The sequence below is a fragment of the Schistocerca nitens genome, chromosome 6 (genome assembly GCF_023898315.1).
Source record: "Schistocerca nitens isolate TAMUIC-IGC-003100 chromosome 6, iqSchNite1.1, whole genome shotgun sequence".
NCBI classification, from domain to species: Eukaryota; Metazoa; Arthropoda; class Insecta; order Orthoptera; family Acrididae; genus Schistocerca; species Schistocerca nitens.
Window position 1 is genome coordinate 176,198,935 of NC_064619.1, and position 16,133 is coordinate 176,215,067.

Consider the following 16,133-nt stretch of genomic DNA (forward strand, 5'->3'; position numbering starts at 1 on the left):
GCCACATGACTCCAGGACCCAACCCAACCACTGACACACTATACGTTCCAGCAGCTTACAAAGAACATTGGTGAGGCTGATGGGCTGATAGCTATCCACATCAAGTGTGATTTTACTGGGTTTGAGTACCGGAATGATGATTCTCTCCCGCCATTGTGCTAGATCTGGTTGAAGATGACGAGGAGATGTCGCTTGTGGTCAGATGAGAGATGTTTAATCATCTGACTGTGGGTCCGATCTGGCCCATGAGCTGTGTTGGGGCAATGTGCAAGGACAGTGAGTAGCTCCCACTCTGTAAATGGGGTGTTATAGGATTCACTGTGGTGTGTAGTAAACAAGAGGACTTTCCCTTCCAGCCACCATCTGAGAGTGCGAAAGGCTGGGGATAATTCTCTGACACAGAGGCTCGAGCACAGTGCTCGGCAATTGAGTTTGTGCCGGTAGATAACACACAATTTATGTTAACACCAGGAACACCTGTTGGGGTCTGGTACCCAAAAACACGTTTGATCTTTGCCTAGACTTGGGAAGGTGATGTATGGCACCCAATGGCCAAGGCATATCCCTCCCAACACTCCTGCTTCCATTGTTTATTAAGTTGGCGAACACAGGCACGGAGCTGTTTAAAGGCTGAGCTGTTTCAAGGTATGAGGTGCTCCATGGAAGGATTGCGCTTATGCTGCTGTAGAGCTCGTCAACGTCCTTAATTGCTTCAGCGACTTCCAACGACCAACAAGGGACTGCCTTTCTCTGGAGGCACCCTAAAGAGTGAGGGTGCGTGTTTCCTACCACAGAAATGACTTTTGTAGTCATCTGCTCAACCATCACATCGATGTTACCATGTGGGCGAGATTCAACGGTGACAGCAGAGGTGAAAGTTTCCCAGTCCGCCTTGTTTAAAGCCCATATGGGCAGGCGTCCATGGCCCTTACACTGGGGCAATGACAGGAAGAAGGGGAAGTGGTCACTACCACACAGGTCGTCATGTGCTCTCCAGTGGACAGATGGGAGAAGTCCTGGGCTGCAAATTGGTACATCAACGGTCGAGTAACTACCATGAGCCACACTGTAATATGTGGCCGCCCCAGTATTTAAGAGGCAGAGATTGAACCGAGACAGTAAAGTTTCGACATCTCTGCCTCGGCCAGTAAGCACGATGCCCCCCTCCCCCTCCCTCCACAAGGGGTTATGGGTGTTAAAATCTCCCAGAAGCACAAAAGGTTTAGGGAGTTGATCAATCAGTGCAGCTAACACATTCAGTGGTACTGCACCATCCGGAGGAAGATAAACATTGCAGAGAGTTATTTCCTGTGTCGTCCTTATTCTGACAGCCATAGCTACAAGAGGGGTTTGAAGGAGCACAGTTTCACTATAGACTGAGTTTAGGACATAAATGCGAACTCCACCTGACACTCAATTACAGTCGCTACCGTTCGTGTAGTATCCCTTATAGCCGCGGAGAGCAGGGGTCCGCATGGCCGGGAACCAGGTCTCCTGGAGGGCAATGCAGAAAGCAGGTGTAAAGTTTAACAGTTGCCATAGCTCAGCTAGATAGTGGAAACAATCGCTGCAATTCCACTGGAGGATGACATCATTGCGAAACTGGGAAGGCATGGGACATTCAGTGAGGCAGTTTACACCTCAGGGTCACCTGCTGCCACCGACTTTTTGCCTGAGCAGTCTATATCCATTGTGTCCGAGGGTTCAGCGAGATCTAGGTCCTCAGCGGACGCCAGAATCTCCACCTCATCCACAGACGCAGAGCTTGTAGGTAGCAGTGGTGTGGGTACCACTGCAATTCCCTTGGTCTTGAGGACCTTCTTCTTGGATTTCTCTCGCTGCTCCTTGGGTTTTGCTGGCTGGGAGGACTTCACTGATTCAATCTCCAGGACTGAGGGTGAGTGTGAAGCCCTCCGACCAGCTGCTTTTGGGCCCTTCAGCCACTGGCGGATGTCATCTTTCCCACTAGCAGAAAGCTGAGAAGGGACTGACACAAGGGACACCTTCCTAGCAAGAGGAGCTGCATACGACTTACACTTCTCCAGCTCAGAAGTGGGGACTGATATCCCCGATGGTTGAGGAAGTGTTGCTCCCGAAGTAAGTGTTGCGGGAGCAACAGGGACGGAAATGCCCACCACCATCAAATTGGCAGATGTAGTCTTCTGGTTACGAGAGGTGACAGGAATATGAGGAACTGATGGGGCAACAACTGTTCTCGTAGCGGCAGTGTAAGAGATGGTCACAGCCACAGGATGTAAACGCTCAAATTTACTCTTGGCCTCAGTGTAGGTCAGTCAGTCCAGCATCTTATATTCCATGATTTTCCTCTCTTTCTGCATAATCTTGCAGTCTGGCAAGCAAGGTGAATGACGCTCTCCTAAGTTGACACAGATGGGAGGTGGGGCACATGGAGTATTGGGATGTGATGGACGTCCACAATCTCGACATGTGATGCTGGAAGTACAGCGGGAAAACATATGGCCGAACTTCCATCACTTAAAGAACCACATTGGGGGAGGGATATATGGCTTGACATCACAGCAGTAGACCATCACCTTGACCTTCTCAGGCAATGTGCCACCCTCGAAGACCAATATGAATGCACCAGTGGCATGCACCACTGGCAACCTGATTATCCCTCGGACCCCAATGGACGCGCCAGATGACATGAACACCTCGCTGCTCTAAATTGGTGCGCAGCTCGTCGTCAGACAGAAAAAGAAGGTCCCTGTGAAATATAATACCCTGGCCCATATTTAAGCTCTTATGGGGCGTGATGGTAACAGAAACATCCCCCAACTTGTCACAAGCGGGTAATGCTCGTGACTGGGGAGAGGATGCTGTTTTGATCAAGACTGACCCAGAGCGCATTTTGGACAAGCCCTCAATCTCCCCAAACTTTTGCTCCACAAAAAACTGATGTTTCATGGACATGAAAGATTCCCCATCAACTCTCGTACATACGAGGTACCGAGGCAAATAAGCTTCACTACCATCCTTAGCCTGACGTTCCTCCCATGGTGTAGCCAGGGAAGGGAACAATTTGGGGTCATATTTCTTAGCACTGAAGTTAGACTTTGCCCACTTAGAGACTGCTGGTGGCGGACCACCAGCAAGATTGACGCACCATGCTTCATGGCACGTCATCCCCCCCTGATGCCACCCGCTCTGATCAGAGACACTCCCCACGGGTGCCACCCAGCCTCAGCAAGGGCCACCTGGCAGGGTGGCCATTGCCAGGAGTCCCAATGCCCCAAGGAGATGGACATCTACTCCCTGGCATATGTGGGGAGTTAACAGTGTAGGCATCAGCAGAGCGATCCCTGTGTCATCAGGGGGCTACAGCCAACAGGGTACATGGCGGCCCCACCACAAAGGACTGGCTATGGCACTGGATATGAGCTGCAAACAATTCCACAGCCCTCATTGGCACAGAAAACGACACTGCATAGTGGGTGGAGGAAATGCACCCAGGAAGGTGTCCTCGCTCAAGAGATGGAGGTTGAGCGGGACTGCGATGTGATGACAAGAAAGTAAGCTAAAATCTCAATGCACGATGGACACAATGCACCATGTAAGGCACCCTACCCCAATTGGTTCACTCTTCAGGAAAATTTTGAAAAATCGAGGTCAAACCTTACAGGGGACCATCACATAAAGGCCAAAAGGTGAGAGACTCCTTTTAGTCGCCTCTTATGACAGGCAGGAATACCTCAAGCCTATTCTAACCCCCGGGCATGCAGGGGGTTTATCAAAGACATGTTTGAGATTTTTGTTTTTTAGGTCTGAAGGTTAATGAAGAGAACAGAAGTGCTGGCCAGCTGTTAATTCACAATGGTATCAGGCTTGCTGATGTCATTGGAAGAACTGGGAAGAGATTTCTGCTTTGAATGGGATGGACAGAATATTAAACACCTGCAAGGGTTCTGGCAAGACCATCCTTACACTTGGAGATAACACCTGCTTTCCAATCAAGGTGTCAAAGTGATTTTTGACAACAAATAGGTTACATTTGCCACAGCAGAGGTACTTTTTGTTATTTGTGCATTTTATATGACCACAAGTTTTTAACGAATTATAAGGGAGATGGCCATCAACATCCAGAAAGCTAAATTATTGAGTTGAAAAGCACCTGGTGATGCGGATTTTGGAGTAGATGTTGAAGATATGTGGGGAAAATGCAGTCTCTGCATTCGCCATTTGTCCAGCTCGTGAATATGTAATCAACGAATCTAAACTAAGCAATGAGCTTAAGCTGTGGGGGGGGGGGGGGGGGGGCCACAAGAAGAACTCCACAAAGTTACTCATAAAAAAATTGGCATAGGATGGTGTCGTGTATTCATGGAATTCCATAGAGTTGGTTGTACGCTTGGCATTTAATGCAAAATAACTGTATGTTAGAATTTGGTTAACCATGCAGAGATCAGGGAAAAGGTGGCAAGTTTCGTGTAAAATGGACACTACAAAACATGGTGTTCCATGGCAGCTACATCATCTGCATTCAGAATATTGATACGTCTCTCTCTCTCTCTCTCTCTCTCTCTCTCTCTCTCTCTCTCTCTCTCTCTCTCTCTCCTTCCAATATCCCAATATTTCCCTACAGTCACCATGAACTGCATGTTGTCCCTCCTACCAACTACTGAATAATCACACACAAATGGTGATGGCATAGCTACAGATGTGAGAGTGTGCATTAATAGAAAAATATATGATTAATAGAAAAATATGTGATCGCTCTAAGCTTGTTGACACCAGTGCCTACCAATTTAAATTGTATATTACAGCACTGAGGATGGTCACTAAGTGACCGAAAATCGATTTTGCAGTTAATTAAAAAAAAAATTAATTTAATGCCTTGTCCAGTACATCCATGCACAATCCATTATTATTCCACTCCTCTTTTATTATTACTATTGTTATTATTATCATTATTCAAGGCATAGTTTTATATGTTTAATTCCTGTGTCTTATTGACTCATTTGTTACAGGGTGTATATGCGAACAAGAAAAAATAATTCCCGGGTTTCTCCCGGATTTCCCGGTTAAAAATACACTTTCTCCCGGGTGAAAACATACTTTTTCCCTGCTAACTGAAAGTATATTTTCTCTTGGAACAGTTTAACTTATCAGTCCTTTGAATGGTTATGGTTTTAAACACAGGTGTAGAATTTCCCGTCTCAGAGGGAAAAAATGGGTTTTGGAATGATCTTTGATGTGCAGCAACATGTACGCTGCATATTTTCGTATTATAAAAGTATAAATTCGAATTCCACCAAACACCGCATGCTACTTTCCTAAGCATTGAAATCGAGATTGCGATGTGCTTTTGTAAGCCAGTCATAGCTCATGTCACGTGATCTCGCCAGCCGATGACAGCGGGTATTCAGAGCCAATAGCAACATCACTGTTAAGTAGTGTGAACACACAAACAGAAAAAGTTAACGGTTTAAATTAATATACATAGTGTTGCTACACAAAATGCAAAGCTTTCATATGTAATATTGGTCCATAAGATTAATACGCTGCAAGAGAAGCTAAGCTTTCACATAAAATGTTGGTCTTTCATGCGCGTATTACAATTTAAGATACATCATCACACAAATGTACCAGTAAAATTTTTAATAACGACATAAATTTCTGATCTTCTGTTCTAGAAATTCATCTAAATGGCTCATTATCGAAGAGTTGATTTTTAAATGAGAGTGAAACGCTCTTTGATTTAAGAAATTCATCGTACATTCTTGTACATAGTTCTGGTGAAACTGCCAGAATGATACTTTGATGGTAACACTTTTCAAACCACCATTCGGAATATTTTCCCGTGACCTGTTAGAAATAGGTTCATTTCTGCAGTTTCCAGAGAGCGCCAGATGACAGGCGTCAGCGCGCTTGTGCAACTACGATGTCGTAGGGAGCCCGTATGTTCGTACGTATAAAACATGAAAAGATCTTACATTATGTCATAAAAGAAACAAGACATCAGAGGATACTCCAAGAGAATCGGAATTTCGTGACCCATACTAAAATGTGCACATTTAAAGTGCACATTCGTATGTCCAGATTCCCAGTGAAGTAGGCCCCGACCTGATATTAAGTTTTCAATGTGGTTTTCAGGATGTAAATTTTCTTGGAGCACCAGTATTGTGTTATCTCATGTTTGGTTCTTTATTATGGCATAATGCCATACGTGCTAGAAGTTGAAAACGTGCACCTGAAATGCAGCGAACAGTGTGTGAAATTAAACACTTCATTTCAAATATATTGCCTGCCTCAGCGGAAAAGATTAATAAAAAAAATTTCTTTAGCAAACCGACAAAAATGACTTCATTGTTGTGCAAGGCAATTAATGCTTGACTGTCAGAAAGGTGGAAATAAAATAAAATCTGCAACTAGTAACACATTTTAGCCTTCCATAATTACGTGAATGTTTTTTAATTCACTTGATAGCTCCCGGCCACAGAAATTTGTTTTGTTTTCATTTTATGTGAGAGCAGTAAATGAAGAGGAAACAGCAAAATCACTAAATGTAAACACAGGTCACGTGGTGACTACCCACTTCCCCACTGTAACTCAGACTGCTCTGCGCATCAGCCCCGGATCTATGATATTTCCGAACCGGGGTAATACTCCGCCACTCACTCTAGCGTTTGAGAGTGGACGTCAAAAAATTAAAAAAAAGCACATCTTTCTGAAGAGTTTGATGCATAAAACATGTGTGTTCAAGGAAATGTAACACATGTTATTTGGTTGTAAGTATGCCAAAGTGCAGTGCCTCGCCTCCTCACACAGCATTCTTCTATCACACGTCACTGTACTTCACTCTGTGGAATTGAAACGTGTATGCTTTGTAATGGATGCCATCAAACCATATTCAGAACAGTGGAAATTAAAATGTCCTGTGGTGCCTCTCCTGCTTACTGTCAGCCAGTGTGACATCATATCCCTCTTTTTTTAAAAAAAAAGAACTATTCAGAAAATTTGCACTCTTTATTCCCTATCAGTTAACAACTTGCTGCTTTGTGTGACATAAAATTAAATATAGGATACATAACCAGTTAAGACATGAGACAAGCAAGACAATACACATTTCTTCAATCCTTGGCGTCTAGAATTTTTCTCTCTAATCTTGCTACAGCTTTACATGGTGTGCTTTCCTTTCTGTTAAAGAATCTATTACCTCAAAGTTCATCAAATGTTTTGCCACATGAAAAAACAAAATGCCAGTGTCCCATACTGAAAAAGCTGTTAATACAGATAGGATCCAAGACTAGTGTGGTTTCTCGATCTGATTACATCTATTTTGTCACTGTCTGCTAGATAAAGCAAAATAGGCCTTTCTAATACAGCAACAATTCTAACACACATCAAATGAATGAGACTGTTTTGGCACAAATGGTCTTTTTTGTAACGATAGAATATAATTCACAATGTACCAGTATCAAATGCCTATTAGCAAAAAGCTTTATGTTAGGAAATAGTTTCACACTTCATTCATATGCTCCAGTTTCTCAAGTATGAGATCGAAAAGTAGTAGTACGAAATTTTTATACAAACTTTGAATCATCGTATTGTTCCATAATTTGTGTGATATCCCCACTTCTTCTCCTCCCTCTTCCTAACAAACAGTTTTGTTATCACTAATTCTGTAACTATTCCTGCCAATGTCAAAGCTTATTCGCAGGTTAACTTCACTAACTCTGCCAGAATCACCAGTTTAGTTATCCCACGATTATTCTCCAGTCACGCGTTGTTACATGTTCATACAACGCATTTTCCGCACTTCTTCCAGAATAGAACTTAAGGCGGCTGCTAGCCGGGGACTGTACAACTAGTCCTTACTAGTATAGCGATCTGGCCAAAAATTTTCTGTCAAAATTTCATTTTCTTGGGTACACCAAGAAGGTAATACGTAATCTTTCTTACCTGTTATTCATTTATTTCCACTCCTGTAATCTGAATCTATGGATGTCGCTAGTAATTATAACAAAGCTCATCATTAGCAAACCCAATCAACCACACAATCAGACAGCGGTTGGCATTCATCCGTTCGGCCTTACTCCGCTCAGCTTGTATAGCCCCTTTTGTCTGTAGGAAAGTTAGTTTCTACATGCAACGAGGATCCCCTGACAGAGACATCACATACACTATGCACACAGTCACAAATCAACTTACGATTCATTCAGAAATCAACTTACAAGGGAACCTCCCCATCGCACCCCTCTCAGATTTAGTTATAAGTTGGCACAGTGGATAGGCCTTGAAAAACGGAACACAGATCAATCGAGAAAACAGGGAGAAGTTGTGTGGAAGTATGAAAAAAATAAGCAAAATATACAAACTGAGTAGCCCATGCGCAAGATAGGCAACATTAAGGATAGTCTGAGCCCAGGAACGCCGTGGTCCCGTGGTTAGCGTCAGCAGCTGCGGAACAAGAAATCCTTGGTTCAAGTCTTTCCTCGAGCGACAACTTTACATTATTTATTTTCGCAAAGTTATGATCTGTCCGTTCGTTCATTGACGTCTCTGTTCACTGTAATAAGTTTAGTGTCTGTGTTTTGCAACCGCGCCGCAAAACCGTGCGTTTAGTAGACAAAAGGACGTGCCTCTCCAATGGGAACCGAAAACATTTGATCGCAAGGTCATAGGTCAACCGATTCCTCCACAGGAAAACACGTCTGATATATTCTATATGACACTGGTGACGGCATGTCCGTCACATGACAGGAATATGTTGTCGAATGGCGAATGGGTAAAAAGATTCTTCTACCTTGTCCGATTTAGGATTTCTTGTAGATGTGATAATCACTCCCAAAAAAGATATGAAAACATAACGGACGGACAGATAATAAAAATAAAAAATTAAAATTTTTCATCAGAGGGCAGACTTGAACCAAGGACCTCAGGTTCCACAGCTGCTCACACTAACCACTGTGCCACGGCTTTCCTGTGCTTATAGACTCCTTAATGTTGCCCATCTTGCGCATAGGCTACTCAGTTTGTATATTTTGCTTATTTTTTCATAGTCCCACATAACTTCTTCCTGTTTTCTCGACTGATCTGTGTTCAGTTTTTCAAGGCCTATCCACTGTGCAACTTATAACTAAATCTGAGGGGGGTGCGATGGGGAGGTTCCCTTGTTAGAATGTGTTAAAAAATGTTCGAAAACCGACAGAAATGCATTTCAAAGTCATATGAATAATCGATAGATTAACGTGCACTGCATGCTAGTCACTTTGTGAAACAAGGTCTTTTCCCCCTCAAGAATATAAATTCCCCCCCCCCCCCCCCTCCTAGATCTGGGCCCGCTGCGCATGCATGAATCTGGCAGCTTGGGCACTCCAGTAAAATTTTTACCAGTAGCATCTTGCTGCTTGCTGTGATTGCTTACGCAGCTAACAGCCACATTTCTGTGGCCAGAAGCGGGAGAAGGTACTACTAAACTGCACATGCGTATGATCCCAATTGTTACTGCTAAAACGAATCTCACGCTCATCGGAGGCAATTTGTTGTTACGAAGCAATGCATAGTCTTCCTAAAGCCTTTGACACATTTTCCTGTTGGCAGACACTTGTATGAGCACTGTGTTTTGTCATTGTATATGGCGCATTTCCTTTGCAGTTGAAGTTTTGTTTTCGTTTTTTCTCTCATTCATGTTTTATTGCTGCAGTATTATTCTGCAGTAGCAGGATACAATAATATCTTTTGTTGGAGTATCGGTTCTTACCAGTCAAAATTACAAAAATTTAACTGAAACAAAAACAATGGAAAATTCCCGGGTTTCTCCCGGTTCTCTCCCGGATGAAAAAATTCCCGGGTCTTTCCCGGATCTCCCAGTTGTCCCGGGTCGTATACACACTGTGTTAGTTTCCATGGTTAATTACAATAATATGGCATTGACATAAGAAAGAGGAATGCCGTTTTGATGAAACATTTATGGTACAAAGAACTTTATAGAGTGTACATAGGACTGAAAACTGGAGGGCAGTTTTCACCCTAATCAATGATCATAATAGGTTACTTTATTTCTCCTGACTTTATCCTGTGTCTTCATAGGGTTGGTCGGACCACTAATCGAGACATGACAGTGTTAGTGATAGAGCATGGCCACATGCCCTTCTCATAACAGTTGGATGGTCATTCTTGCTGCTCTCGAGATGTTTCCTGTTGGTGATGGGACTCTGGCAAGAGAGCAGCAGGTTTTTTTCGTTTTATTTCTCCTGCTCTGCAGGGAAGATGGAGACAACTTGTTTCACACTGCTAACAATGTCTACCATTAGTAACCAAGTTGGAGTTAGGACAGAGTTTTCAGCTTATATTGGCAAGACAGTACACACAACTTAGAAAAGGTCCCTTGACTACAAGTGTCACACAGAACATTGCCAATTCACTACATCAACTGCTACACAGTTAAAAATAACAAAAAATGGGGATCACATACAAAATTAACGATCTCTGTCTGCTGCATGACCATCATGACTAAAGTCAGGAACATACAGTGTCTAACTGATGTCTCATTCAAATTCAGTTCTTCGTTATCTACATGAAGGGTTATTTTTTTAAATATACATTAATGAGTGCTCAGGTAAATAAATATATATGGCAACTCCTCTAACTGCTTTAGATATCAAGTTCTAACCACATTCAGTGTTATTTCAAAATCAAAATTTGTTTTCAAGGCAATGTCAATAAATATGGACACGTAAGCGAACTGATAGTCTCTATCATTCCTTGTAATTAACAATACACACAGAAACAGCAGCAATTTGATGCTTATACAGGGAATCTAGGAGACATTGTCAATATTTGGGGATTTGACAGGAATAACCACTTGAAGCAAAAATGTCTAGTAAATATAGGTTCTAAAATGCATACCTCAAGGGCTATGGGCACTTGTTCAGTAGAAGAGGAGTGATTCACATCAGGAAGATTAACAATTGCTCATAGCTCTTAAGGTATGCATTTCAGAGCCCATGTTTATTCGACTTTTTTGCTCTGAATGATCATTCCTGTCATATCCCTGAATATTAATTATTTCCTCTGGAACATCTTGTATGTTTTGGATTAATAATGTGTGACACTGTGAGCTCCACACAAGTTTTGTGATGATAAACCATATATGATTTTTAAAACAACTTAGTTCTTGGAATAAGAAAGAGCAGACAATGATCTTCTATTACTCTTTAACTATATTCTAGCACAGTATGATTCACCAAACACTTTATAAGCTGACATTAACATCTGCAAAACAGTGTTCTTTTTTCCTATAACTTTTATTAATTTGTGTCACCTTACACAAATAAAGTTATTTGTTATAAGTGATATGCTGAAGACATTCTACTTCTGGTAGATCGCAAAACAAGTAATATTTGGAAAATTGTCGTGGAACTCAATAATTTCATTACAAACATGAAGTTCACAAACCACACTGGATGCAACAGCATTAATTCGCCAAATTTCACAACAGTATAGCTACAAGTCCATGGGAAACTAATTACAACACATCCAACATTCACAAATCCTCAAGTCATTGAACACCACATGCATACTGGATACAGAATCAAGATAAACAAAACGTTTATATGCCATCTTAATAAAACAAGACCTGCAAATCGAACTCAACGTGGTTATGGAATAATCACTTGTAGGGCTTAGTCCACATATCTTTTATACAGACTCAGATATTAAAGAAGAGCAAATATAGAATAAACCATTGCAACCAGTCAACTGTTAAGACTATCTTATGTTAATATTGAGGCTAACACCTCCACAATGCAGTGAGCAATAATCTATCCTTTTCATAACATTGCCATTATTCCATCCTGGATTTTCCATTGTTTGGAGAGAGAGGGGGGGGGGGGGGGGGACTTAGTAGAATAATTGCAAACCTTGTACGTGGGCTCTATTTACTTACATTGGGCTACACTTTCACGAAAGACAAATAAGGGTCATCCATTTAGCGGCATAGAACATGGTCTAAATTGGTAATAGTGAGGGATAAGATTTGTTGATAAAAAAATTTTATTATCACTGCTAAAATGACAGAGAGTTACAAAACAAATAACTGGTCACAAAATTTGCAATGTCTACATGCCTCCATAAAAGAAACTATACTCAAAATCACCTCCTAATATTATCATAAACATATTGGTAGCAAGTGTTATTGTGTTATCCTTGATGAAATAACATGTCTTTTATCTGTTAGTAGAAAGCTCTAGGAAAAAAATTGTCACAGAACATTGTTCACGTACCTATTCGAAATTATGGCTTGGTGGAAGATCAGTCCTACAATTCTTATTGCACAGACTGTGCACCAAAATTCTGTTTTCACATTATGCAGATGCTCTTGATGTAACTGATGACAATTTTTAGAACTCCAACACTGACTGATCTGCAAGTTCATGTACATCAATAAAAGCAGGCAATGCTTCATAACTCACCCAGCTTATTCTCAGCTGAAGCTAACACGCCACCTGCCACAATTAAATGGAATTTTGTCTCACTGAACTATTGCTTGTAATACTGAAAGATCAAGTGATATAATTATGCATACATTTGGTGTGTTGCAGCAGGATAGATCTGATGATGCCAGGTCCTGTGGCAAAACAAACACGGCAGACTTATGAACTGCTGCAGACCACCACGGCCTCACTTGTCACAACCAGATGATGTTTACAGTGAGCTCTCTGGCGCACCTATTCACAATTACCATGCAGTAGGTGGCTCTATCCTGGACTGTGTTTGGACTTTGCTGTTACATACTACCAATGTTTGGATAGTACATGGACTTGCCTGTCAGCCTAACAAGGTACTATATTTGCTCACTGTTCAGTTGACTGTTGAATTTCCAGTAATGAATTAGGCATACTGGTATACTGAAAGTGAAGTTTGTATTTGAGTGCTTCTTAGTCAAGACTATAAAAAGTGTTCATCTGCACTAACATGTTAGTTATCCAACAAACCTCCAGAGTATTGTATGGAACAAGAGGCATTCACCTCTAGAAGTTTTCTGTTTTGTGTACTTCCAGAAGATCAGGAAATTTACTTTCTGCGATTTATTTGCACATAATTTGAACTTAGTAAAATCTGTCTTGTTGAAGAAGCTGAGTTCCAATAGGAATGTACTAGCCAGCCATCCAAACCCCCCTCCCCCCCCTCTCTCTGTCTGTGGGGGGGAGGAGGGAGGGGGGGAGGAGGGGAGGGGAGGGGGAGGAGGGGAGGGGAGGGGGAGGAGGGGAGGGGGAGGAGGGAAGGGGAGGAGGGGAGGGGGAGGAGGGAAGGGGAGGAGGGGAGGGGGAGGAGGGAAGGGGAGGAGGGGAGGGGGAGGAGGGGAGGGGAGGAGGGGAGGGGGAGGAGGGAAGGGGAGGAGGGGAGGGGGGGAGGAGGAGGAGGGAAGGGGGAAGGGGGAGGGGGAGTGTGGGGGCGAGGGTTCGTGCGTGCACGCGCGATGGGGGCAGGTGATTACAATTGAAACATACTTGACTCTCAATCTGGAAATATAGTGTTGAATTAAGCCACCTCTAGTTTTCTTACTTGATGAGTGAAGTATGTATAAAACCAATTATATTTTGAATTCATAGTTTCTGGTGTTTCTGTGCTGATTGGTAACAGGCCCACAGACAATTTACCTGTAACACCCCCCCCCCCCCTCCTCATGACCAGCTGGAGGTGGTTTCTTATTTAAATTGGTGCTGCCCTGTTTTGGTTTTCATAACCAACATGTCACTGAAATTAATTTACTGACATCAAGTGAGGAGAAAGTGCTCAGAGTTATTGTGTCCTGCTACAGGGTAGCCATCGTCAATTGCGAAAGTTTGATATGTGTGGATGGATATGTGTATGTGTGTGTGTGTGTGTGTGTGTGTGTGTGTGTGTGTGTGCGCGCGCGCGCGAGTGTATACCTGTCCATTTTTCCCCCTAAGGTAAGTCTTTCCGCTCTCGGGATTGGAATGACTCCTTATCCTCTCCCTTAAAACCTACATCCTTTTGTCTTTCCCTCTCCTTCCCTCTTTCCTGATGAAGCAACTGTGGGTTGCGAATGCTTGAATTTTGTGTGTGTGTTTGTGTTTGTTAGTGTCTCTATCAACATACCAACGCTTTCGTTTGGTAAGTTACATCATCTTTGTGTGTGTGTGTGTGTGTGTGTGTGTGTGTGTGTGTGTGTGTGTGTGTGTGTGTTTTTGCCACCAATAAATCCTTTAGGCTTCTCTTAAACTGAATATTAAATAGAATCTAACTTCTGCACCATTTCAGTGTATTAATGTGTTCATTGTAAATAAGTATTGTAGTGGGTCTATTATATGTTTATTACCTCATAAATAAAAAACATTTTTTTATTTTAAATTCAGTGCATTAATGTGATCTTAGTAAATGAGTGTTTGTAAAATGATTCTTTCATATAGTGTTCATTAAAAAAAATGACGATCATTCCACTTGGGACTTGTGGAAGGTACATTAGCTTATTTGTTTCAGTTGTAAATATTTGTCATGTATTATAGTTTTTCTGACACATTCTATTCCTGGAGGACCTCCTCACTACGGATCAATTTGAGTGAAAGCAAACCTAATCTAATCTATTTGAATGGGAAAACATAATCAATTACTTAAAATTTACCAAGTCATGAATGGTCTTTCTAACCCTGACGTACAATACGTCATACTGTATAACTGCACCTGTGTGAGTCAAATGGTATTATGGAAAGTAATATGAGGATCAATGCTCAGACAGTAAGAGCTCACTAGGGTATTTATAAAGCAATTTCTACTCAAATTTAGCAGTATCTTGAAACATAACAAGACGGAGAGACTCCACTTGCTCGAATACCACTCCAAACATGAATATTAGTTTTTCTTTCTTTTTGTTACTTATTTATGAAAGCCCCATTTTTCTACTGTGCAAAGAATATCTCTTTTTGTACTTAAGGAACTATTTCCACTCCAAAATCATGTACAATTACTGAATTTTTAGAATGCAAACTTTTCACAAATTCAGATTTTCCACCTTTTGGCCATAATTTGTCTGTTTTCAAAAATTTATACTTTTACTACAAAGATATGTTAGTCAATGAAATATCTCAAATACATAATTTTGCACTGTAGAGATTCTTTACGGGGTTCATTAGGAAATGTGGGAGAATAGTGTGTGCCTAAAAAAAACTCTCAAAAAAATCTCCCATTAAAGCCACATACAAGATATAGAGAATAGTTAAATGAAATTGTCAAATGATAACGTATAGTTTGGAATTCCCATATTTTATGTAGTCATTGTATTTCTAATTGCTCTGTATTTTAATCTTTTGTAAAAGCATACTTATGCCAATGGCACAGTCTTGAGCAAATGACTAAAATGATTCTAACCAACCAAGACGCTAGACAATAAATGAAATCTCATCTGGGGCAAGTTACATATATGATCTTAAAATCTGTCCCTCCCTAATAATAATAATAATAATAATAATAATAATAATAATAATAATGCATTCCCGTGTGGAGTTGATAGTCTCCAATCGGGCACCTTCCCAGATGGCGGATAGGGGAATGCTCTCCAGATATGGAGGGTACCGGGGAAATAAAATACCCAGGATGGACCAAAACTATCAACCAAAATCCACTAACGTCTGCCTGGTATCCAGCGGTTAGGGGTCAGCGTCTGTTCGCCTAGATGGTGCGGCTGCAGAAACCTTCTTGATCTCAACAATCAAGTCGTATTCCTCGTGATCTTTCCTCGGAAGGACCACCACCAAGTTAGTTTTCAACTTGAAAACCAAACATGATGATAACACAAGGAATGAATCCACTACCCCGGGCACCAGTCGCAAGGCTGGCTTTACCTGGTCATCGGATTTCGGGGGACCAGGAGCATCATGTTACGCCTAAGGTTGAGGACCAGATGACGTCCAAATTATTACACACAAAACAAAGACACTTCATCGGTACACTTAATACTAATACTCTTTTCAAACTGGGCAAGATCAAACAACTTACAGACTTGCTGCAAAAATTCCAGATCAAAATCCTTGCAATCCAGGAAACACGATTTACGGACAAAAACCATTTTGATACAGACAACTACAGGATCTACAAAGGAAAACCAGCAGTTAAAACTAATGAGAAAGGACTCAAACAGTTTGGCACAG

At 41.7% G+C, this 16,133-nt stretch overlaps 1 protein-coding gene across 2 annotated transcripts in view; it reads right to left on the minus strand.

Moving 5' to 3' along the window:
- Nucleotides 1-16,133, minus strand: part of LOC126262433 (NBAS subunit of NRZ tethering complex-like) — a 412,445-nt gene that overhangs the window by 111,806 nt on the left and 284,506 nt on the right. The gene's annotated exons all lie outside the window — the stretch shown is intronic.